Source organism: Triticum urartu, chromosome 6 (genome assembly GCF_003073215.2).
Source record: "Triticum urartu cultivar G1812 chromosome 6, Tu2.1, whole genome shotgun sequence".
Classification (NCBI taxonomy): domain Eukaryota; kingdom Viridiplantae; phylum Streptophyta; class Magnoliopsida; order Poales; family Poaceae; genus Triticum; species Triticum urartu.
Genome location: NC_053027.1, coordinates 343,437,707 through 343,458,900, shown reverse-complemented (window position 1 = coordinate 343,458,900; position 21,194 = coordinate 343,437,707). Strand labels below are relative to the sequence as shown.

Here is a 21,194-nt window from a genome sequence, read left to right as displayed (position 1 = left end):
TGGTTAGTCATAAAATCCTACATAAAACTTGTAGATCACTGAATATGATATGTTTGATTCCTTGCAATAGTTTTGCGATATAAAGATGGTGATATTAGAGTCATACTAGTGGGTAGTTGTGGATTAGTAGAAATACTTGTGTTGAGGTTTGTGATTCTCGTAGCATGCACGTATGGTGAACCGTTATGTAACGAAGTCGGAGCATGATTTATTTATTGATTGTCTTCCTTATGAGTGGCGGTCGGGGACGAGCGATGGTCTTTTCCTACCAATCTACCCCCCTAGGAGCATGTGCCTAGTACTTTGTCTCGATAGCTAATAGACTTTTGCAATAAGTATGTGAGTTCTTTATGACTAATGTTGAGTCCATGGATTATATGCACTCTCACCCTTCCACCATTGCTAGCCTCTCTAGCACCGCGCAACTTTCGCCAGTACCATAAACCCACCATATACCTTCCTCAAAACAGCCACCATACCTACCTATCATGGCATTTCCATAGCCATTCCGAGATATATTTCCATGCAACTTCCATCATCATCATATACATGACTTGAGCATTCATTGTCATATTGCTTTGCATGATCGTAAGATAGCTAGCATGATGTTTTCATGGCTTGTCCGTTTTTTATGTCATTGCTACGCTAGATCATTGCACATCCTGGTACACCGCCGGAGGCATTCATATAGAGTCATATCTTTGTTCTAGTATCGAGTTGTAATATTGAGTTGTAAGTAAATAAAAGTGTGATGATCATCATTATTAGAGCATTGCCCCAGTGAGGAAAGGATGATGGAGACTATGATTCCCCCACAAGTCGGGATGAGACTCCGGACGAACAAATAAAAAAAGAAAAATAAAAGAGAAAGGCCAAAAAAAAGAAGGCCCAAAAAAAATAAAAAAATAAAAATAAAAATAAAAAGAGAGAAAAAGAGAGAAGGGGCAATGTTACTATCCTTTTACCACACTTGTGCTTCAAAGTAGCACCATGTTCTTCATATAGAGAGTCTCTTGAGTTATCACTTTCATATACTAGTGGAAATTTTCATTATAGAACTTGGCTTGTATATTCCGATGATGGGCTTCCTCAAACTCCCGAGGTCTTCATGAGAAAGCAAGTTGGATGCACACCCACTTAGTTTTAGTTTGAGCTTTCATACACTTATAGCTCTAGTGCATCCGTTGCATGGCAATCCCTACTCACTCACATTGATATCTATTGATGGGCATCTCCATAGCCCGTTGATACGCCTAGTTGATGTGATACTATCTTCTCCTTTTGTCTCCTCCACAACCACCATTCTATTCCACCTATAGTGCTATGTCCATGGCTCACGCTCATGTATTGCGCAAAAGTTGAAAAGGTTTGAGAACGTCAAAAGTATGAAACAATTGCTTGGCTTGTCATCAGGGTTGTGCATGATGTGAATATTTTGTGTGGTGAAGATGGAGCATAGCCAGACTATATGATTTTCTAGGGATAACTTTCTTTGGCCATGTTATTTTGAAAAGACATGATTGCTTTATTAGTAGGCTTGAAGTATTATTGTTTTTATGTCAAATGATAGACTATTGCTTTGAATAACTCGTATCTTAATATTCATGCCATGATTAGATATGTGATCAAGCTTATGCTAGGTAGCATTTCACATCAAAAATTATCTTTTTTATCATTTACCTACTCGAGGACGAGCAGTTATTAAGCTTGGGGATGCTGATACGTCTCCGTCGTATCTATAATTTTTGATTGTTCCATGCCAATATTCTACAACTTTCATATACTTTTGGCAACTTTTTATACTATTTTTGGAACTAACATATTGATTCAGTGCCCAGTGCCAGTTCCTGTTTGTTGCATGCTTTTTGTTTTGTAGAAAATCCATATCAAACGGAGTCCAAACGGGATAAAAACGGACGGAGATTTTTTTTGAATATATGTGATTTTTGGGAAGTGAAATCAACGCGAGATGATGCTCGAGGGGCCCATAAGGCAGGGGGCACAGGCGCGCCCCTGACCCTCGTGGTCACCCCTTAAGGCGGTTGGTGCCCTTCTTTCGCCGCAAGAAAGCTAATATCCGGATAGAGATCGTGTTAAAATTTCAGCCCAATCGGAGTTAGGGATCTCCGGGAATATAAGAAACGGTGAAAGGGTAGAATCTGAGAACGCAGAAACAGAGAGAGACAGAGAGACATATCCAATCTCGGAGGGGCTCTCACCCCTCCCATGCCATGGAGGCCAAGGACCAGAGGGGAAACCCTTCTCCCATCTAGGGAGGGGTTCAAGGAAGAAGAAGACGAAGGGCCCCCCTCTCCCCTTCTCTTCCGGTGGCGCCGGAACGCTGCCATGGCCATCATCATCATCATCACCGCGATCTACACCAACACCTCCGCCATCTTCACCAACATCTCCATCACCTTCTCCCCTCTATCTACAGCGGTCCACTCTCCCGCAATCCTCTGTACCCTCTACTTGAACATGGTGCTTTATGCTTCATATTATTATCCAATGATGTGTTGCCATCCTATGATGTCTGAGTGGATTTTCTTTGTCCTATCGGTGGTTGATGAATTGCTATGATTGATTTAATTTGCTTGTGGTTATGTTGCTGTCCTTTGGTGCCCATCATATGAGCGCGCGCGTGGATCACACCATAGGGTTAGTTGTATGTTGATAGGACTATGTATTGGAGGGCAAGAGTGACAGAAGCTTTGACCTACCATAGAAATTGATGCATACAGGATTGAAGGGGGACCAATATATCTTAATGGTATGGTTGGGTTTTACCTTAATGCCACATAATACTTGCTATCGGTCTACTAAAGTAGTCCATTGCTTAGGGACAATTTCGCAACTCCTACCACCACTTTTCCACACTCGCTATATCTACTTTATTGCTTCTTTACTTACAACAGCCCCTAGCTTTTATTTACGTAATCTTTATTATCTTGCAAACCTATACAACAACACCTACAAAGTACTTCTAGTTTCATACTTGTTCTAGGTAAAGCGAACATCAAGCGTGCGTAGAGTTGTATCGATGGTCGATAGAACTTGAGGGAATATTTGTTCTGCCTTTAGCTCCTCGTTGGGTTCGACACTGTTACTTATCGAAAACTGTTGCGATCCCCTATACTTGTGGGTTATCAAGCCGCCGGCTCACTTCTTTCGCCATGTACGTCGCCGACACTTGTTCTTTTGTTGCGTAGATGGTTCGGATGTTTACCATGTACCGCCAGGACAACAGCGACCAGAGTTCAAGTTCCTCCACGTGTTCTCCCAAATCGAGTCGTGCGAGAAGTGGAGGGATGTGTGGCGCACCCTCGCCAAGGCCAAGGAGACATACAAGCCGGACGCGCCTGCCCCAGGGGCGGCGGATAAGCGCCCTGATGACAACAAAAGAGCCAAGACGGCGAAGGACGCCGCACCGGCTGCCGAGCGGCCGCAATCGTCGATCGAGCAGTGCATCGTCGATGCCAAGAACAATGCCACCAAGGGAGGAGAAATCCGACGCGCGGTGGTCGGCATTGATGACAAAGCAAGACGTGAAGCTCGACCTACTCCGGACCAACGTTGTCGCGAAGAAGAGGAACACCAACCTGACGTTCTTGATGGGGGCGGACATGTCGACGATGGACGAGCAGGTTAAGGCGTGGTACCTGGCGGAGCGCGGCCTCATCTTGAACCAGATGCCTTCGACCACCGCGCCTACGCCGATGCCGACCCCAACGCCGACGCCCAGCACAGAAGCCACGCCGACGCCGAATAGCCCGAGCACAAAATCCACACCGACGCCGACGCCAGCCAGTCCCATGCTGGAGGGGCCCGTCGTTTGATGCATTCCTTTGTCTACGCGTCCTTCCTTTTGAGCGCCGAACTATCGTTTATGTATGATCGCCAACCTGTGGCATGATGATCGCCGAACTTTGTGAAAGATCACCGTTGATCACCGAACTTATGGCATTTTTTTGACAGCAGGAAAAGACAAATTTGAATTTATGTGCATCTTAGGGCCGAAACCTGGGGCGCGGCTGGGAATTGCATCGACCCCAGGGCGAAAAACCGCCGGCACATGGGTAAAAACACAATCGCCGGGTGCGCTGGGGGGCCAAACGAGTGGAGATGCTCTCGACCGCGCAGCTAACCACTCCGCCTACGCCATGTTACTGGTTATTAATAGGATTGAGGTCTACTAGAAGCGACAGAGCTGGTCTTCTCCATCTTTTCCTTTTTCATTTGTTTCATTTGTTTTTTCTTCTCCGTTTTTGCATTCTTTCTTCTTTCTTCTCAGATTTGTTTCATTCTTTTTGTTTCATTTTTTCTCTCTCTTTTTATTTGGTTTTATTTTTTCTTCTTAATGTTTTGTTTTCCTTGTGTGTTGTCTAATGTTTGTTTTTGTTTTCACTCTACATTTTCGTACATGTCAAAAAAAGTTTCTAACAAGTGATCAACATTTTTTGTATATACGTTCAACATCGTTCGTATGTTTTTCAACATCTTTGAAATACTTCTTCAACATTTTAATAGTTATTCAACATTTTTTTATACTTGGTCAATATTTTTAATACTTAATCAACATTTTTAAATACTCATTCAACATTTTTTAATACCTATTCAACAATTTTCAACTAATTGTTCAACATTTTTAATACTTATTCAAGAATTTCAAATTCTTGTTCAGCATTTTGTAAATGTTTGGTCAACATTTTTCACATACTCATTCAACATTTGTTAATACCTATTCAACATTTTTCAAATACTTGTTCAACATTTTTCAAATGTTTGTTCAACAATTGTTAATACTTATTCAATATTTTTCAAATACTTGTTCAATTTTTTTAATACTTATTCAAAATTTTCAAATACTTGTGCAACATTTTTCAAATACTTGTTCAACATTTTTATTACTTATTCAAAAATTTCAAATACTTGTTTAATATTTTTCAGATACTTGTTCAACATTTTTAATATATATTCAACATTTTCTGAAATATGATTCTGAATTGTGTTTATTGTATATATGTGTAGAATATTTTAAAATATAAATAAAATTACAAAGATAAAACAAAAAATGAGAATAGAACACAGAAAAACAAAAAAAACAGGCCTTTTTGCTTCTCACGCGGCTGGGCTGGTCAATCTGGGCTTGCCCCGACGCGAGGCATCCCCGTTCGCTCGCGTAACGCGATAAATAGGATTGCCCCGAAATCACTAGTTGAGGAGTACTCATTGCAAAGATCACTCCCACCTTCTTAGGTTGTGACAAGTGGCGTGTTGCATGTGCGCCACTTGTCGCAACCTAAGAGTTTTCTCTATTTTCATAGGTCCATTTATTCAAAAATGTTTTATCTCTTAAACCGTGCGTCCAAATCTCGAACCGTTTTCACCGTTGGATTCCTCGCGTCGAGATCTTCAAAACTAGATCCCATGTTGATAGGTTTTGATGAACTTCTTTTCATGAAAAAACCAGTCGAAAAAACCGAACGAAGAAACGAACCGGGAGCACAGGTTTTTTCCCTTTCCGAAAGAGGCGGGCCCGTGCCTCTTTGTGGAATCACAACTGTGCCTCTTGCGGAAGCAAAACTGTGCCTCTTCCGAAAAGGAAAAAAAAAGGGAGAAAACATGTTTTTTCCTTTTCCGAGGAGGCACGGCTATGCCTCTTGCGAAAGCACAAGCATGCCTCTCGCAGAAGTAAAACCGCGCTTCTCACGGAAGAGAAAAAAAAAGAAAATGTGTTTTTTTTTCATTTCCAAGAGGCACGGCCGTGCCTCTTGCGAAAGCACAACCATGCCTCTCGCGGAAGCAAAACCATGCCTCTCACAGAAGAAGAAAAAAAAACAAAAAATGGGTTTTTTCGTTTTTGAGAGGCACGGACGTGACTCTCGCGAAAGCACAACCGTGCCTCTCGCGGAAGCAAAATCATGCCTCTCACGGAAGGAAAAAAATAAAAAATGTGTTTTTTTGGTTTCCAAGAGGCACGGCCGTGACTCTCGCGAAAGCAAAACCTTGACTCTCGTGGAAGAAAAAAAATACGTTTTTTCGTGTAAAAAAATCAATTTTTTTGTTCCAAAAGCTAAGGAAGACCGGTGAAGAATCGAAACGTCGAAAAAACCTGAAAAAACCCCATTTAAAAGGCCAAAAACACTGACAGAAAAAAAATTGAAGGGAGCACCCAGAGCGCGACATGTGACGGGCGGCTGAGAGCGCGCCAAGTGGCGTTGATCGTTGTGAGGCTCTCGAAGGAGCGCTCGTTAATTAGTTGCTCCCGTATTGCCCGGGGAGCGTAGGCCCCGCTCGTCCGCTTAGCTCCGCCCATGCTAGCAATGTACATGTGGGCTGGCCCAACGAGCTCACTCCAGTTTTGGGAAGTGCTAGAACCTTCCACAACCATTTTTTCTTTTGTTTTTCCGGTTCCCCTTTTCTTTTTTTCTTTTTATTTTTCTTTTATTTTTCTTTAAAAATTCAGGATTATATAGGAAATACGAGTACAATTTTTCAATAGGTGACATTTTTTAAAATTCGAACTTTTTCAAGTCGCGAGTGAACATTTTTGAAATTCAAAATTTGTTCATTGAAATTAAGAAATGCTCATGATTTTTTAAAAGTTGTTCATATAATTCAACAAATGCTCTTGAATTCATAGTTTATTCATATAATCTGCTAGGACGGAACATCTGCTGGGTGGAGGGGATGCAGATTATGGTCTGCATGGACGACATCTGAAAGACAGAACATCTGCTGGGCTCGTGGTTCGTGGATGGCAAGTATGGTTTCCTCCTTCAACGTCTTAGTCGTGGTGGTGTGTCAGATCTGGAATTCGATGGCGTGTCCGGGATGTTGCCCCGGTCTGATTCGTTCAACAGGAAGGGCTTCACTGTTGGTGAGCCACCTTGGAGGTCCGTAAAGCTGCATATCAGCGATGGAGCCGCGTCGAGTTCGGGTGAGGTGGTGATTCATCATTCTTTTCTTCAGCGGCTGCTATGGTGGTCCTAGAGGCAGCTGATGGGCGTTGGTGTTAAGCTCAGAGATGCTATCTTTTCAGTTTTGTCATGTCGGTCTTTACGTGACTTGTCCTTTGTTCTTTATGATATAAATGAGACACCTATTACCATACAAAAAAAGTATGGCATTTTATGGTTTAATTTTCTTTTTGTAACCTTTTCCTTTTTTGTTGTTTTTGATATAATAAACATTTTTCTAATACACATCAAACAATGGAGGAAAAAACCCCGTTTGAAACCCAACCAGGAATCTGCTTACCTGGGCCACAGGCCATGTGTTAATCGCGTGGGCGATCACCTGATATGTATCACAACGACTGATACATGTCAGTTGGGCGCTCGAAATCGCCAGGGCTATATGTCATAAGTACCGATTCCTAATATGAATCGCGTATGAGCGATGACTAGCAGGTCGGCTCATTAGTGCGGTTACTCGCTGCGCGCTGTAGGTTCGCACCTTTTCGATTTTCTTCATTTTTATTTGGTTATTTCACAATTTTTTCTTCGTTTTACTTTAGCTTTCTTTGTTTTGTCATTTGCTTTTCCCCCCTTTCTTTTACATACTTTGCTTTTCTTCGTGTTCTTTGATTTTTTTGCCTTTTCTTTTGTTTCTTTGTCAGTTTTTATAAAAAAATCAACATATTTGTATTTTTTTCTCAATAGACAATGTACATTTTTAGAGCACATGTGAAATATTTTTCTGATACACATTGGGCATTTTTCCAATATCATGCACACTTTTTTTAATACATGGTTTGAACACATTTTGAAAAACACAGTATTATTTTTAAAATGCATGTTTTTCATTTTTATAATGGCAATAAACATTTTTTAGCTAAACATTTTTTTGCATTTTATAATTAATTTGAAAAATTCAAGAACCATTTTTGCTGGAAAGATGTGATTATTTATTTAAAATATCATGTACATTTTTAATGGAAATAAACATTAACCTACGGGAACGTGTTTCTAAATGTCACAAGCATTACTTTGAATGTGGGAATATTTCCATAAAATGCCACTACGATTTTCTAATGAAATGAAACATATTTTTATTATGCAATCATTTTTGAATTGGATACATATTTAAAAAAATATTCATTCTTTTAAAATGCGGGAACATTTTTCTCATTGTCATGAACATTTTTATGAAAGTTATCCACATTTTTTTAAATTGTTCTAACTAATATTTTATAGTATGTTAACATTTTTCAGATACTTATTTTGATTTTATTATGTAAATATAATTTTGTGAAATATAGAAATTAAAAATATGAATAAAAGTTACAAAAAATTATTTTTTTACTGGACTGGCCCATCACCGATTGTCGGCGAGGCTACGGTTTGCCTTGCAGTAAGCAGCATATAGAGGCACCCACTAGAAACTGCTAGCGGGGATTCCTAGCCACCTATCCTTCGCTTTCGTTTGGAACGAAAGCACAATCACTGGCGGAACGAAAAGTCAGAGTGGGGAGTACTCCTACAAAAAGACGAAACAAGACAGTAAACTCGCTGTCAAAATGATGCAAAATCATGTCCAGCAGAGCTGCACCCTTCTTATTTTGACCTCTAGCGACCTCGTCACGAGAAAAACAGGATGGTCATTGTTCAAGCCGGAAAATGCACGATCTAGATGCTAGGAATTTCCAAGTAACCACGCCGCGTCTCGTGTGGCTCGCGGCTAATATATGTAGCATTCCCGGAGCAGGTGAAGCATACCTATCCCATCCAACATTCTGACGGCAACTTGTCAATCATCGCAACCGCAAGCCATGACATCGCCACAATTACAATTTACACCATGCGGTAGCGCGCCGTACTTATCCTATAGAGCACAGCACAGCATCTGTCGCGAGAGAATTTCGGTCGTGAGACGGCCGCCTCGCGCCAAACCAAGCCAAGCCTCACTCTATTATAAACTCCGGCGGCGCTGCGTGCTTCGAGCAGCCAGCGGGTGGCATAGGTTGACGAGGACAAAGTCCACGGCGTTCATCCATCGTCCTCCATGGCGCCGCAGCACTTCCTGGTCGTCGCGTTCCCGGGCCAGGGCCACATCAACCCGGCGCGCGCTCTGGCGGAGCGCCTCGCGCGGGCCGCACCGGGCGCGCGGGTCACGCTCTCGGCCGCCGTGTCCGCGCACCGTCGCATGTTCCCCTCGATCGCGTCCCCCGACGACGAGGTCCACGACGGTGTTATCTCCTACATCCCCTACTCGGAGGGCTACGACCACGGCTTCAGCCTCTTGGCTGGCGACGGGGACGAAGTGCAGAGATACGCGGAGGTGTTCGGCCGCGTAGGTCGCGAGACCTTCTCGGCGGTGCTGGACCGCCTCGCGGCGCGGGGCCGGCCCGTCACGTGCGTCCTGTACGCCATGCTCATGTGGTGGGCCGCCGAGGTCGCCCGTGAGCGCGGCGTGCCCCGGGCGCTCTACTGGATCCGGCCGGCCACGATGCTGGCCGTGTACTATCACTACTTCCATGGGTACGAGAGGCTCGTGACGGAGCACGCTGCCGAGCCGGGGTTCACGGTGTCTATGCCGGGCCTCCCTTCGATGGTGATCCGTGACCTCCCGAGCTTCTTCACCAACCTTACGGACGGCAGGATAGTCGCGGCATTCGGGGACATCCGCAGTGTTAGAAATAGAGATAGAACTACCTATTGTAATCTCAACAAACTCTATTCTCTCTCTCGCGTAGCTTATCTCCTCCTCTCTTGTAACAACCGAATCGTGATCGATCGGTATTGCCTTGTAAGCCATGACAGGGGCTGTTCCTGTCTCATATCAATATAAACCAACGTGGCTCCTCATTGAGGAGTAGGAACGCTTCCATCTGACATGGTATACAGAGCCATCCACTTCCCATCGATCTAGCCAAAAGCTTTCCTCCCGATCACCCTCGCCATTGCCATGTCGTCCTCATCCATCGTCACCCTCAACCTTGGAGCCCTACCATCCGAGAAACTTACCAAAACCAACTACATCCTGTGGAAAGCACAGGTCATGCCGGGCCTGCGAGGAGCGCAGGTCACCGGCCTTCTGGACGGGTCAGATGCCGCACCACCGAAGACGGTGCAGCAAGAGCAGACGAACAAAACGTCACCACGGAGCCCAATCCGCTGTATGCACAGTGGATATCAAAGGATCAGTAGGTTTTGAGTCATCTTCTGAACTCTCTGTCAATGGAGATCCTCGCCCAAGTTGCGAGCAAGGAGACAACCTTTGATCTCTGGACTGCCATCACCACCTTGTTCTCATCGCAGTCCCAATCTCGCATCACCAATCTGCGGATTGCAATCACCAATACGAAGAAGGGTTCCATGTCCAGCAGCGCCTACATCTCCAAGATGAAGAATCTGGGGGACGAGCTCGCAGCGGCAGGACGCCCCGTCTCGGATCCAGAGATGGTGGATTATGTCCTCGCCGGCCTTGACAGAGACTATGATCCTGTTGTGGCAGCTATTGGCGCAATCAAGAATCAAATCACAGTTGACGACCTATTTGCTCAGATCGCGGCGTTCGATCAGCGTGTCGAGATGCTCGGCGATGGCCCTAATGGGGGTTTCAAAACCTCGGCAAAATTGGCCTACAGGGGGCGTGGGCGCGGCTACAGCAGGGGCCGCGGGCGCAGCAGCAGAAGGGGGCACGGCCGAGGCAGGCGTCCTTCCCCGACTCCGTCTGGTGGCCACGGCGGTGGCAGAGGTGGCCGCGGTCGTCCACAACAACAACGGCAGCAGCAGGAACATGACTATCCAGAGTGTCAAATCTGCTACAAACATCACCCAGGAGGTGCTCGTAATTGTTGGCATAGGTATGATGAAGATGAACCCGAGGAAAAGAGTGCAAACATGGTGACCAACTCCTATGGCGTCGACACGAACTGGTATGCAGATACCGGTGCTTCACATCACATCACCGGCGAGCTGGACAAATTGACGTTCAAGGAGAAGTACCATGGACATGATCAAGTACACACCGCGAGTGGTTCTGGTATGAAAGTTGCTCACATTGGTCATTCAATCGTTAAAACCCCTAAGAAAACCTTGCATCTAAACAAAGTTCTTCATGCCCCTAAAGCCTCACAAAATCTTCTCTCTGTTCATCAGTTTACTTTAGATAATCGTGTCCTTATTGAATTTTATCCTTATTTCTTTTTGGTAAAGGACTTGGACACAAGGAGAATCCTGCTTAGGGGCAAGTGCGTGGGAGGTCTCTACCCACTTATATCTTCGTCATCATCATTGAATAAACAAGTGTTTGTCGCTGTCAAGCCTTCATCATCCAAGTGGCATAGTAGATTAGGTCATCCTTCATCAGTCATTGTTAAATTTGTTCTTAGCAAGAATAAACTTCCCTTCTCTCATGAGATTAGTGAGTCGGTTTGTGATCCGTGTCAACAGGCTAAAAGCCATCAACTCCCATACCCTGTATCTACTAGCATATCTACTGCACCCTTACAACTAGTATTCTCAGATGTTTGGGGGCCAGCTCCTACTTCGGTCGGTAGATACTCATACTATGTAAGCTTTATTGATGATTATAGCAAGTTTACATGGATCTATCTTCTTAAGAAATGGTCTGAAGTGTTTCAAGTTTTCACAAACTTTAAAAATCTTGTTGAAAGAAAACTAGACACTAAGATCATTGCCATGCAAACCGACTGGGGAGGTGAATACAGGAAACTGAATTCCTTCTTCCAGCAACTTGGTATTTCTCATCATGTTGCATGTCCTCATGCGCATCAGCAGGATGGTTCTGCAGGAAGAAAACATCGCCATGTCGTTGAAGTAGGCCTAGCTCTACTCGCAAATGCATCTATGCCACTAAAATTCTGGGATGAAGCATTCTTAACTGCCACATATCTCATCAACTTGCTCCCTAGCAAAGTCATCAAATTTGAGACCCCTATCACACGCCTCTTTGGCACTCATCCAGATTACAAGTCTTTGCGTGTCTTTGGTTGTGCATGCTGGCCTAACCTAAGGCCATACAACTCGCGCAAGCTTGCCTTCCGTTCCAAACGGTGTGTTTTCTTGGGGTACAGTCCCATTCACAAAGGAGTAAAATGCCTAGATGTCTCTACTGGCAGAGTTTATATATCCCGTGATGTTGTTTTCGATGAGTCCATTTTCCCTTTTTCTTCTCTTCATCCTAATGCTGGAGCCATTCTTAAGAAAGAAATCTTGCTTCTTCCCCCAAACCTTCGGAACTTTGAGCAAGGGGGCGACGATTGTACTGACCAATATGACACTTCAACCAGTCCTAGTGGTGCATCTATTCCTGTGCAGGGTCATGGAGAAAACGCAGGAGAAAATGGTGCTCAAAATGATCAAGATTTGGCACAAAATGGCCCTATATTGCATGTGTTGGAGGAAGAAGAGGCAGGCGCAGACTATGAGGTTGATCCGGAGCAACCTGTGACGCTGCAGCGTCAGGCGTCTTTGGATCGCGCGCCGTGATCAACTCTGGATCGCGCGCCCACCAGAGGCCAGTGCTAGCATGCCACGTCGCCAGGCGGTGGGCCGTCTCAGCGACCCACGTGCGGGTGGCCCACCACGACTGGTCTCCAGCCTGAGACGGTCGGCTCGGGATCTCGCGCGATCGGCTCGGGACCGCGGCTGCCCACGCGTGCGAATCAGGCGACAGCGACACTCATGGGATCTTCCGCGTCACGCGGGGCTGCAGCACCAGAGTCCGGCATGAACACACCAGAGGCTACAGAATCAGGGTCCGGATCAGCTACGCAAAGTGGATCCAGAGAATCTACATCATCTGGATCTTCTGTGGTGCAGTCATCTGCTCAGCTACAGCCGGTGCCAGCCTCACGTGTCACAACTCATCTTCAAAAAGGTATAAAAAATCCAAAGATTAGAATAGATGGTACTATACGCTATGGCATGTTATGTGTTGCAGGAGAGCCAACTAGATTGGAAGATGCACTTGGAGATCCAAGGTGGAAAAATGCAATGGATGAAGAGTACTCTGCACTCATGAAAAATAAAACGTGGCGTCTTGTACCTGAGCAGCGAGGTAAAAATGTTATTGACTGTAAGTGGGTATATAGAATCAAGAAAAAGGCAGATGGTTCGATTGACAGGTACAAGGCACGTTTAGTCGCGAAAGATTTTAAACAACGTTATGGGCTGGATTATGAGGACACATTTAGTCCCGTTGTTAAAGCTGCAACCATTAGGCTTGTGTTAGCTATTGCTGTTTCCAGGGGATGAAGCTTGAGACAGCTAGACGTGCAGAACGCGTTTTTGCATGGTGTTCTGGAAGAGGAGGTTTACATGCGACAACCACCTGGGTATGAAAACAAGAAAACACCCCACTATGTGTGTAAGCTTGATAAGGCTCTTTATGGCCTGAAATAGGCACCAAGAGCATGGTATTCAAGGCTAAGCTCTCAGCTAAGGTGTCTTGGATTTGTTGCATCTAAAGCTGACACATCACTCTTCATCTACAATAAGGCAACCACAGTTATATTTGTTTTGATATATGTTGATGATATTATAGTTGCGAGTTCTTCATCGAGTGCTACTAATGCTCTACTTCATGATTTGAGTTCAGAGTTTGCCTTGAAAGATCTTGGTGATCTTCACTTCTTCCTGGGCATTGAGGTGAAGAAGATTCTAGATGGCATAGTAATGAATCAGGAGAAATATGCTACTGAGCTTCTGACTCGCATGAGGATGAAGGATTGTAAGCCTTCACCTACACCATTGTCCTCTTCAGAAAAACTATCAGCCTTTGAAGGGGAGCCTCTAAAGGAAGAAGAGATCACAAAGTACAGGAGTGCTGTGGGTGCCTTATAGTACTTAACACTGACAAGACCAGATATATCATTTGCTGTTAACAAGGTTTGTCAGTATCTACATGCACCTACTACTGTACACTGGACAGCTGTTAAAAGAATTGTACGGTATATAAAATACACTGTAAGCCTAGGACTTCAGTTTAAACGTTCAAGCTCCACTCTTGTTAGTGCCTTCTCTGATGCTGACTGGGCAGGATGCAGTGATGACAGGAGGTCAACTGGAGGATTTGCAATATTCTTTGGTCCTAACCTTATTTCTTGGAGTGCCAGGAAACAGGCTACAGTGTCAAGATCAAGTACAGAGGCTGAATATAAGTCACTAGCCAATGCAACTGCTGAGATCATTTGGGTGGAATTGTTACTTAATGAGTTGGGTGTTAAGCAACACCGCATTTCATGTTTATGGTGTGATAATTTGGGAGCCACCTATCTCTCTGCTAACCCAGTGTTCCATGGAAGAACTAAACACATTGAAGTTGATTTTCATTTTGTGAGAGAAAGGGTTGCAGAAAAGAAGTTGGACATAAGATTTATTCCCTCCAAAGATCAGGTAGCAGATGGCTTCACCAAGGCATTGTCAATTAAACCATTTGAGGAGTTCAAGAGGAATCTTAATATAGGATAGTTGAGATTAAGGGAGGGTGTTAGAAATAGAGATAGAACTACCTATTGTAATCTCAACAAACTCTATTCTCTCTCTCTCCCGTAGCTTATCTCCTCCTCTCTTGTAACAACCGAATCGTGATCGATCGGTATTGCCTTGTAAGCCACGATAGGGGCCGTTCCTGTCTCATATCAATATAAACCAACGCGGCTCCTCATTGAGGATTAGGAACGCTTCCATCTGACACGCAGGACGTTCCAGCAGCTGGACCTGGACGTCGACAATGGCAGCACCACTGGAGGAAGGCAAGCCATGGTGCTAGTGAACACCGTGGAAGAATTAGAGGCCGGTGCTCTCACATCTGTCCCTGAGTTGGACGTGTTCCCCGTCGGGCCAGCCGTGGTGTCGCTCTCCACCGTGGGCGGCGGCGGCACCGCCACGCAGTAGGAGATCTCTTTGAGCACGACGAAAAAGGCTACATGGACTGGCTGCACACAAAGCCAGCACGGTCGGTGGTGTACGTGTCGTTCGGGAGCATGTCGGCGGTGAGCAAGCGACAGAAGGACGAGCTGAAGCGAGGCCTCGCCGCGAGCGGCCGGCCGTACCTGTGGGTGGTGCGAAAGAACAACAGAGACGATGGCTTCGACGATGCCGGCGACATGTGGGGCATGGTGGTTGGGTGGTGCGACCAGGTGCGGGTGCTGTCGCATCCGGCCGTCGGGTGCTTCGTGACGCACTTGTAACACCCCGGATGTAACTTTCCCAATTTATACTCCAACTCTTGCCGTTTCCGGCGTTAAGTTCTTTTATTTTCTTGGGTTCGGGTCTTTGTCTCCGTGTGTTGTTGTCGTTGCCATGCATTTCATATCATGTCATCATGTGCATTGCATTTGCATACGTGTTCGTCTCATGCATTCGAGCATTTTCCCCGTTGTCCGTTTTGCATTCCGGCGCTTCGTTCTCCTCTGGTGGTCATTTCTACCTTTATTTCGTGTGTGGGGATTAAACATTTCCGGATTGGACCGAGACTTGCCAAGCGGCCTTGGTTTACTACCGGTAGACCGCCTGTCAAGTTTCGTACCATTTGGACTTCGTTTGATACTCCAACGGTTAACCGAGGGACCGAAAAGGCCTCGTGTGTGTTGCAGCCCAACGCCCCTTCAATTTGGCTCAAAACCCACCTAAACCTGCTCCATCATCTAGAGCGTTCGATCACGATCGCGTGGCCGAAAACCGCACCTCATTTGGACTCTCCTAGCTCCCCCCTATGCCTATATATAGCCTCTCCCCGAAAATCCGGATCCCCCCTCGTCCAAAACCCTAAATCCACCTCGCGCCGTGCCGGACGTGTCTGTTCCGGCTGGACACGCCGCCGCCAACCACTCCACGCCTGCCACGTGGTGCCGCCGCGCTGCTCCCGCCGCCGGCCCAGGGAGCCCGCATCCGCCCCCCGCGGGCCCATCCGCGCGCGCCGCCCGCACGTCGCCACGCCGCCTTCTCCTACCTCGCCGCCCGCGCGCCGCCCGGGTGCCCCGCTGCCGTGCGCCGCCACCTCGCCGGCCGGATCTCGCCCCGGCCGCCGCAGCCGCTCGCCTCCGCCGCCTCCGCCGCCAAGTCCGCCGTCTCGCCGCGCCGCTCGGTCTCCGACGAGCCCCTCGAGCCGGCCTCGCCTCTCCCTCACCTCCCCCTCGACTCCACCTCGCCGGAGCAGCCGCCACCTCGTCGGAATTGCCTCGGTTCGCGTGCCGTGAACAGTAAACCCTAGATCTGGAGGTGTTTTTTTCTTCTAAGTCCCGAAAATCGCAGATCCATGTGCTCATGTTCATAGCCTCGTAACTTTGCATCCGTAGCTCCGATTCATGCATATAGCATATCAAAATGTTCATCTCAGAGAGTACATAATTTCATTACAGTGCATCATTTTCATTTGAGTTCATCTTGATGCCCGAAATGCTGTTAGAAGAGAGCTACTTGAGTTAATTGTCAGATCTGCTGCTCCATTTAGCTTTTTGTCATTTTTGCCATGATTATTGTGTGCATGATATGCCCTGATGCTCTACATATGTTTTGTTAAGGGTTTTGTCATCTTTCCAGAGGTGCAACCCATGTATTTTTGTGATGTGCGTGGTGACTAGCACAAGCTTACAAAGTGGAGCACTTGGTAATTCTGTTTTCAGGGACTTAGCATTTCCACTAAGTCCTTGATCTGTTTATCTCATGTTGTCATATGTTCGTGTTGTTTCCTAGTGATCCGTGCCTCTTTTGGGGATGATGAGTAAGGATGTTTTGTTAATTTTGCAGTGCTCTATCCATCCATGTCTTTGTTTGAAATTATGGAGCATCCTAGCTTGAGTCAATCGAGCTCTACTTTTGCTACTTTGTGAATCTGGGCAGATTGTCAACTTGTTTGCAATTTTCCGATGATGTTGTAGTTGATCCGTGCATGCTATGCTATTGTTATTGCCATGTCTAGCTTGCATTTTGTTTGTTCTTAATGGGTGTATGCTTAGCTTGTTATGACTTGCACCGTAGTGAGTGCATCGAGCTCGTAAACATGCCTACTTGAGTTATGTTTCAGCATGCTCCAGTTTTCACTAAGTCTGAAAACTGATTATGTTTTTGCTATGTTCACATGCTTGCAATTGTATTTTCTGATCCATTTTGGCTCAAGGTCACTAAGGGACTTTTGTTAAGCTCTTTTAGTAGCTCCATGCCATGCTTTAATTTGCCATGTTCAGGTCCTGTAGCATGTAGTTTTGTTGCTCCGAAGTGGGCTACCTGATCTGAAATTCCAGACAAGTGTTAATTTCACTAAGTCTGAGATCTATTTGCCATATGCATTTTTGCCATACTTGTTTGAACCTGTTAGTGGATGAATTGGCCATAGCTCAGTGCTAGACTTATGTTAAGCATTTTGAATGCATCCCTGCCATGTATTCTTATGCCATGTTTGAGTGCTGTAGCATGTTCATCTCTTTGCATTTAGATGGCTACTTGCTGTAAATCGTAGACCGGTGTCATATTTGAATCGTTGCCATTTCCAAACCGTAACTCCGATTCCGATGTTCTTTATATCGTTTTCAAGCGATTTCATCTCATCTTTCCAGTGGCACACTTGGATTTCCAAGTTGAGGCCAGGTTCTTACATTTCCTATCATATCTTGCATTTTGCATCCCGCATCGCATCCCGCGTAGCATATCATCATTGCATCATATTGTTTGATCCTTGCACGTGGTTGATTGTGCCCTTGTTGTTTGTTTCTCTTGTTTGGGTAGAGCCGGGAGACGAGTTCGCTAATGAGGAGCCCGTTGAGTTTGCTTTCGAGGATCCAGTCAACTCTGACAACTTTGCAGGCAAGATGATCATACCCTCGAAATCACTACTATCTTTGCTATGCTAGGTTGCTCGCTCTTTTGCTATGCCAATGCTACGATGCCTACCATTTGCTTTCAAGCCTCCCAAATTTCCATGTCAAACCTCTAACCCACCATGTCCTAGCAAACCGTTGATTGGCTATGTTACCGCTTTGCTCAGCCCCTCTTATAGCGTTGCTAGTTGCAGGTGAAGATTGAAGGCCGTTCCTTGTTGGAACATTTATTTACTTGTTGGGATATCATTATATTATCTTGTTATCTTAATGCATCTATATACTTGGTAAAGGGTGGAAGGCTTGGCCTCTCGCCTAGTGTTTTGTTCCACTCTTGCCGCCCTAGTTTCCGTCATATCGGTGTTATGTTCCCGGATTTTGCGTTCCTTACGCGGTTGGGTTATAATGGGAACCCCTTGACAGTCCGCCTTGAATAAAACTCCTCCAGCAATGCCCAACCTTGGTTTTACCATTTGCCACCTAGCCTTTTTCCCTTGGGTTTCGCGGACTCAAGGGTCATCTTATTTTAAACCCCCCGGGCCAGTGCTCCCCTAAGTGTTGGTCCAACCTAGAGCACCGTGCGGGGCCGTCCCTTAGCAACTTGGGTTACGTTGGCTCCCGTACGCTTAGCTTATCCGGTGTGCCCTGAGAACGAGATATGTGCAGCTCCTATCGGGATTTGTCGGCACAACGGGTGGTGTTGCTGGACTTGTTTTACCATTGTCGTAGTTGTCTTGAAGAACCGAGATACCGAGTCTGATCGGAACGTCTTGGGAGGAGGTCTATTCCTTTGTTGACCGTGAGAGCTTGTCATGGGCTAAGTTGGAACTCCCCTGCAGGGATTGAACTTTCGAAAGCCATGCCCACGGTTATGGGCAGATGGAAATTTGTTAATGTCCGGTTGTAGATAACTTGAACCTTAACTTAATTAAAATGAATCAACTGAGTGTGTTATCGTGACGGCCTCTTCTCGGCGGAGTCCGGGAAGTGGACACGGTGTTGGAGTAATGTTTGCGCAGGTTGTTCTCTAGTTTCTCGCTCGCGCTTTGCCTCCTCTTCTCGCTCTCTTTTGCGAATAAGTTAGCCACCATATATGCTAGTCGCTTACTGCAGATCCACATATATTTTACCTTGACTTACCTATAAGCTTAAATAGTCTTGATCACGAGGGTGCGAGATTGCTGAGTCCCTGTGGCTCACAGATTACTATTACACCAGATGTAGGGCCTGATGATTCCGCTCCAGCAGACGCGTGTGAGCTCAAGTGGGAGTTCGACGAAGACTCTCAACGCTACTATGTTTCCTTTCCTGATGATCAGTAGTGGTGCCCAGTTGGGGGTGATTGGGACCGTGTCGCTTGTTGGGTTATCTTTTATTTTGGCGCCGTAGTCGGGCCATGAGTGTTTGGATGATGTAATGTTATTTATGTACTTGATTGACGTGGCGAGTGTAAGACAACTATGTTTTCTCCCCTTTTATTATCTATATTACATGGGGTGTTGTGAAGATTGCCTAACTTGCGACTTATGCCTTCAATGCGATTATGCCTCTAAGTCGTGCCTCGACACGTGGGAGATATAGTCGCATCGAGGGTGTTATAGCACTGCGGCTGGAACTCGACGCTGGAGAGCGTGGCGTGCGGCGCGTCGGTGGTCGCCGTGCCGCAGTGGTCCGACCAGGACAGGAACGCGTGCCTGGTCGTCCAGTGGGGCATCGGCGTGCGTGCTGCGCCCGGCGCTGACAGGGTTCTGGAAGCGGAGGAGCTCGCGAGGTGCCTGGAGATCATCATGGGTGACATGGAGGAGGGCGCAGCCATACGGGCGAGCTCGGCAGCGTGGAAGGCGAAGTTGCAGGAAGCAATCGCACACGGCGGCTCATCGGGTCATAATCTGGGGACTTTCGTGGACCAATTTGCGAATGATGCTTAGAAGCATTTATTTATGTACTATACGTCCTCGGTTCTTATACAAATATGCATTTCTTTTCATAAGTTTAGATTTCTAAAATCTAACTAGTTTATTAAGAAAATATATACTCATATGATAGTAAATAAATGTTTTTTTAGAATGTAGGGGGGGAGGGGGCTCCCGACCTAAATATATTATTCAAAAGCCGCCGAGGCACCAAGCACAGAATTACAAAGGCACGGCGCAACGTGCAGAGGTAGGAACGCCACGAGAAGACCTCCTCCTTGTCACATGTTGCCATAAGACGATGTGACCATAGGTCTAGGTCAGAAATAAGAGCTCTTAGAGTTATTACAGAACATTGATCAATGCTCCTAAACAGCATATCATTGCGTGCAGCCCAGATATTCCAAAGGAGAGACATGAGAACCATTGGCCAAGTCTTGTGCGGTAGGTGAAGGGGTAAAGGAACATCCCAAAGGTCGTCGATGTCGTCCGTCTGTGGCAAGATACCCACTCACTGCCAGACCCGGCTGGCAAGTGGGCAGGTGATAAAGAGGTGCATGGAGTCTTCGGGAAACATAGCACAGCGAGGGCATATGTTTGTGGAGATGATCTGCTTGTGGGTAAGGTTGGCCCTGGTGTTGAGACGGTCCTTAAAGAGGAGCCAAGCAAAATTTTTGATCTTGCGTGGAGCCTTCAAACGTCATATGAGGGGAGCAAGGGGATCATTATCCGGTCGTGTCATGAGTGCGCCGTACGCATACTCTGTGTAAAATTTGTCCATCGGGAAACCATTTATATATTATATTTATTTGCTATTGTCAATGTTGACATTGTTTTGTGTAAAATTTGTCCATTTTACAAAGCTTGCCCCTGTTTAGAAAAGTACGGATTTTTAGTGCAAAGTTGACTTTTTTTAACAATTACAATGTAATACAATACATTCATCATTTGTAGACGCTAACTACACTCACATGACACCGTACTTCCGTTTGGAGATGCGCACTCTACATACATGGCACCTGTTTTGTCCTTTCATCAGGTTTTTGATGGATCATATCAGTTCCGGGAAGCGTAGGATGGAAGACTCGAGCCCAACCCTTGTTTACATTTAGCTCTGTTTATCTTTATCTTAGTTTAGATTATTGTTTAGCTCGATCCAGACGTTATAGGGTGAATTAAATAAAATTTATTACCCCCAATCCAGGGTATCTTATTCACTTTTGTGTCTATTTAATTTGTTTATTTATCGTGCTCAATAATTTACCCAAGTCTGTTTTTTGCGTGGAAGTTTGATTTCATTCCCCAGGCCGGATTTGGAGGCTATTAAAGTCTTTACTTTAATCCGTACTGCTAGCCAGCCTATGTGTTTTTCCCATTAGTCGGTTTGTTGCATTTTTCTTTGCTACGGTCTTCAATTTGTATCTTTTGGCTAAGGCTGGTTGTAATGGGGAGTATCATATACTAGTATCATGCATATGATATTATTGTATGAT

At 45.6% G+C, this 21,194-nt stretch overlaps 1 pseudogene; it reads left to right on the top strand.

The window, feature by feature from the left end:
- The first annotated feature begins 8,762 nt into the window (after nt 1–8,762).
- On the top strand, nt 8,763–19,716 carry LOC125517464 (annotated as a pseudogene).
- The last annotated feature ends 1,478 nt before the right edge of the window (nt 19,717–21,194 follow it).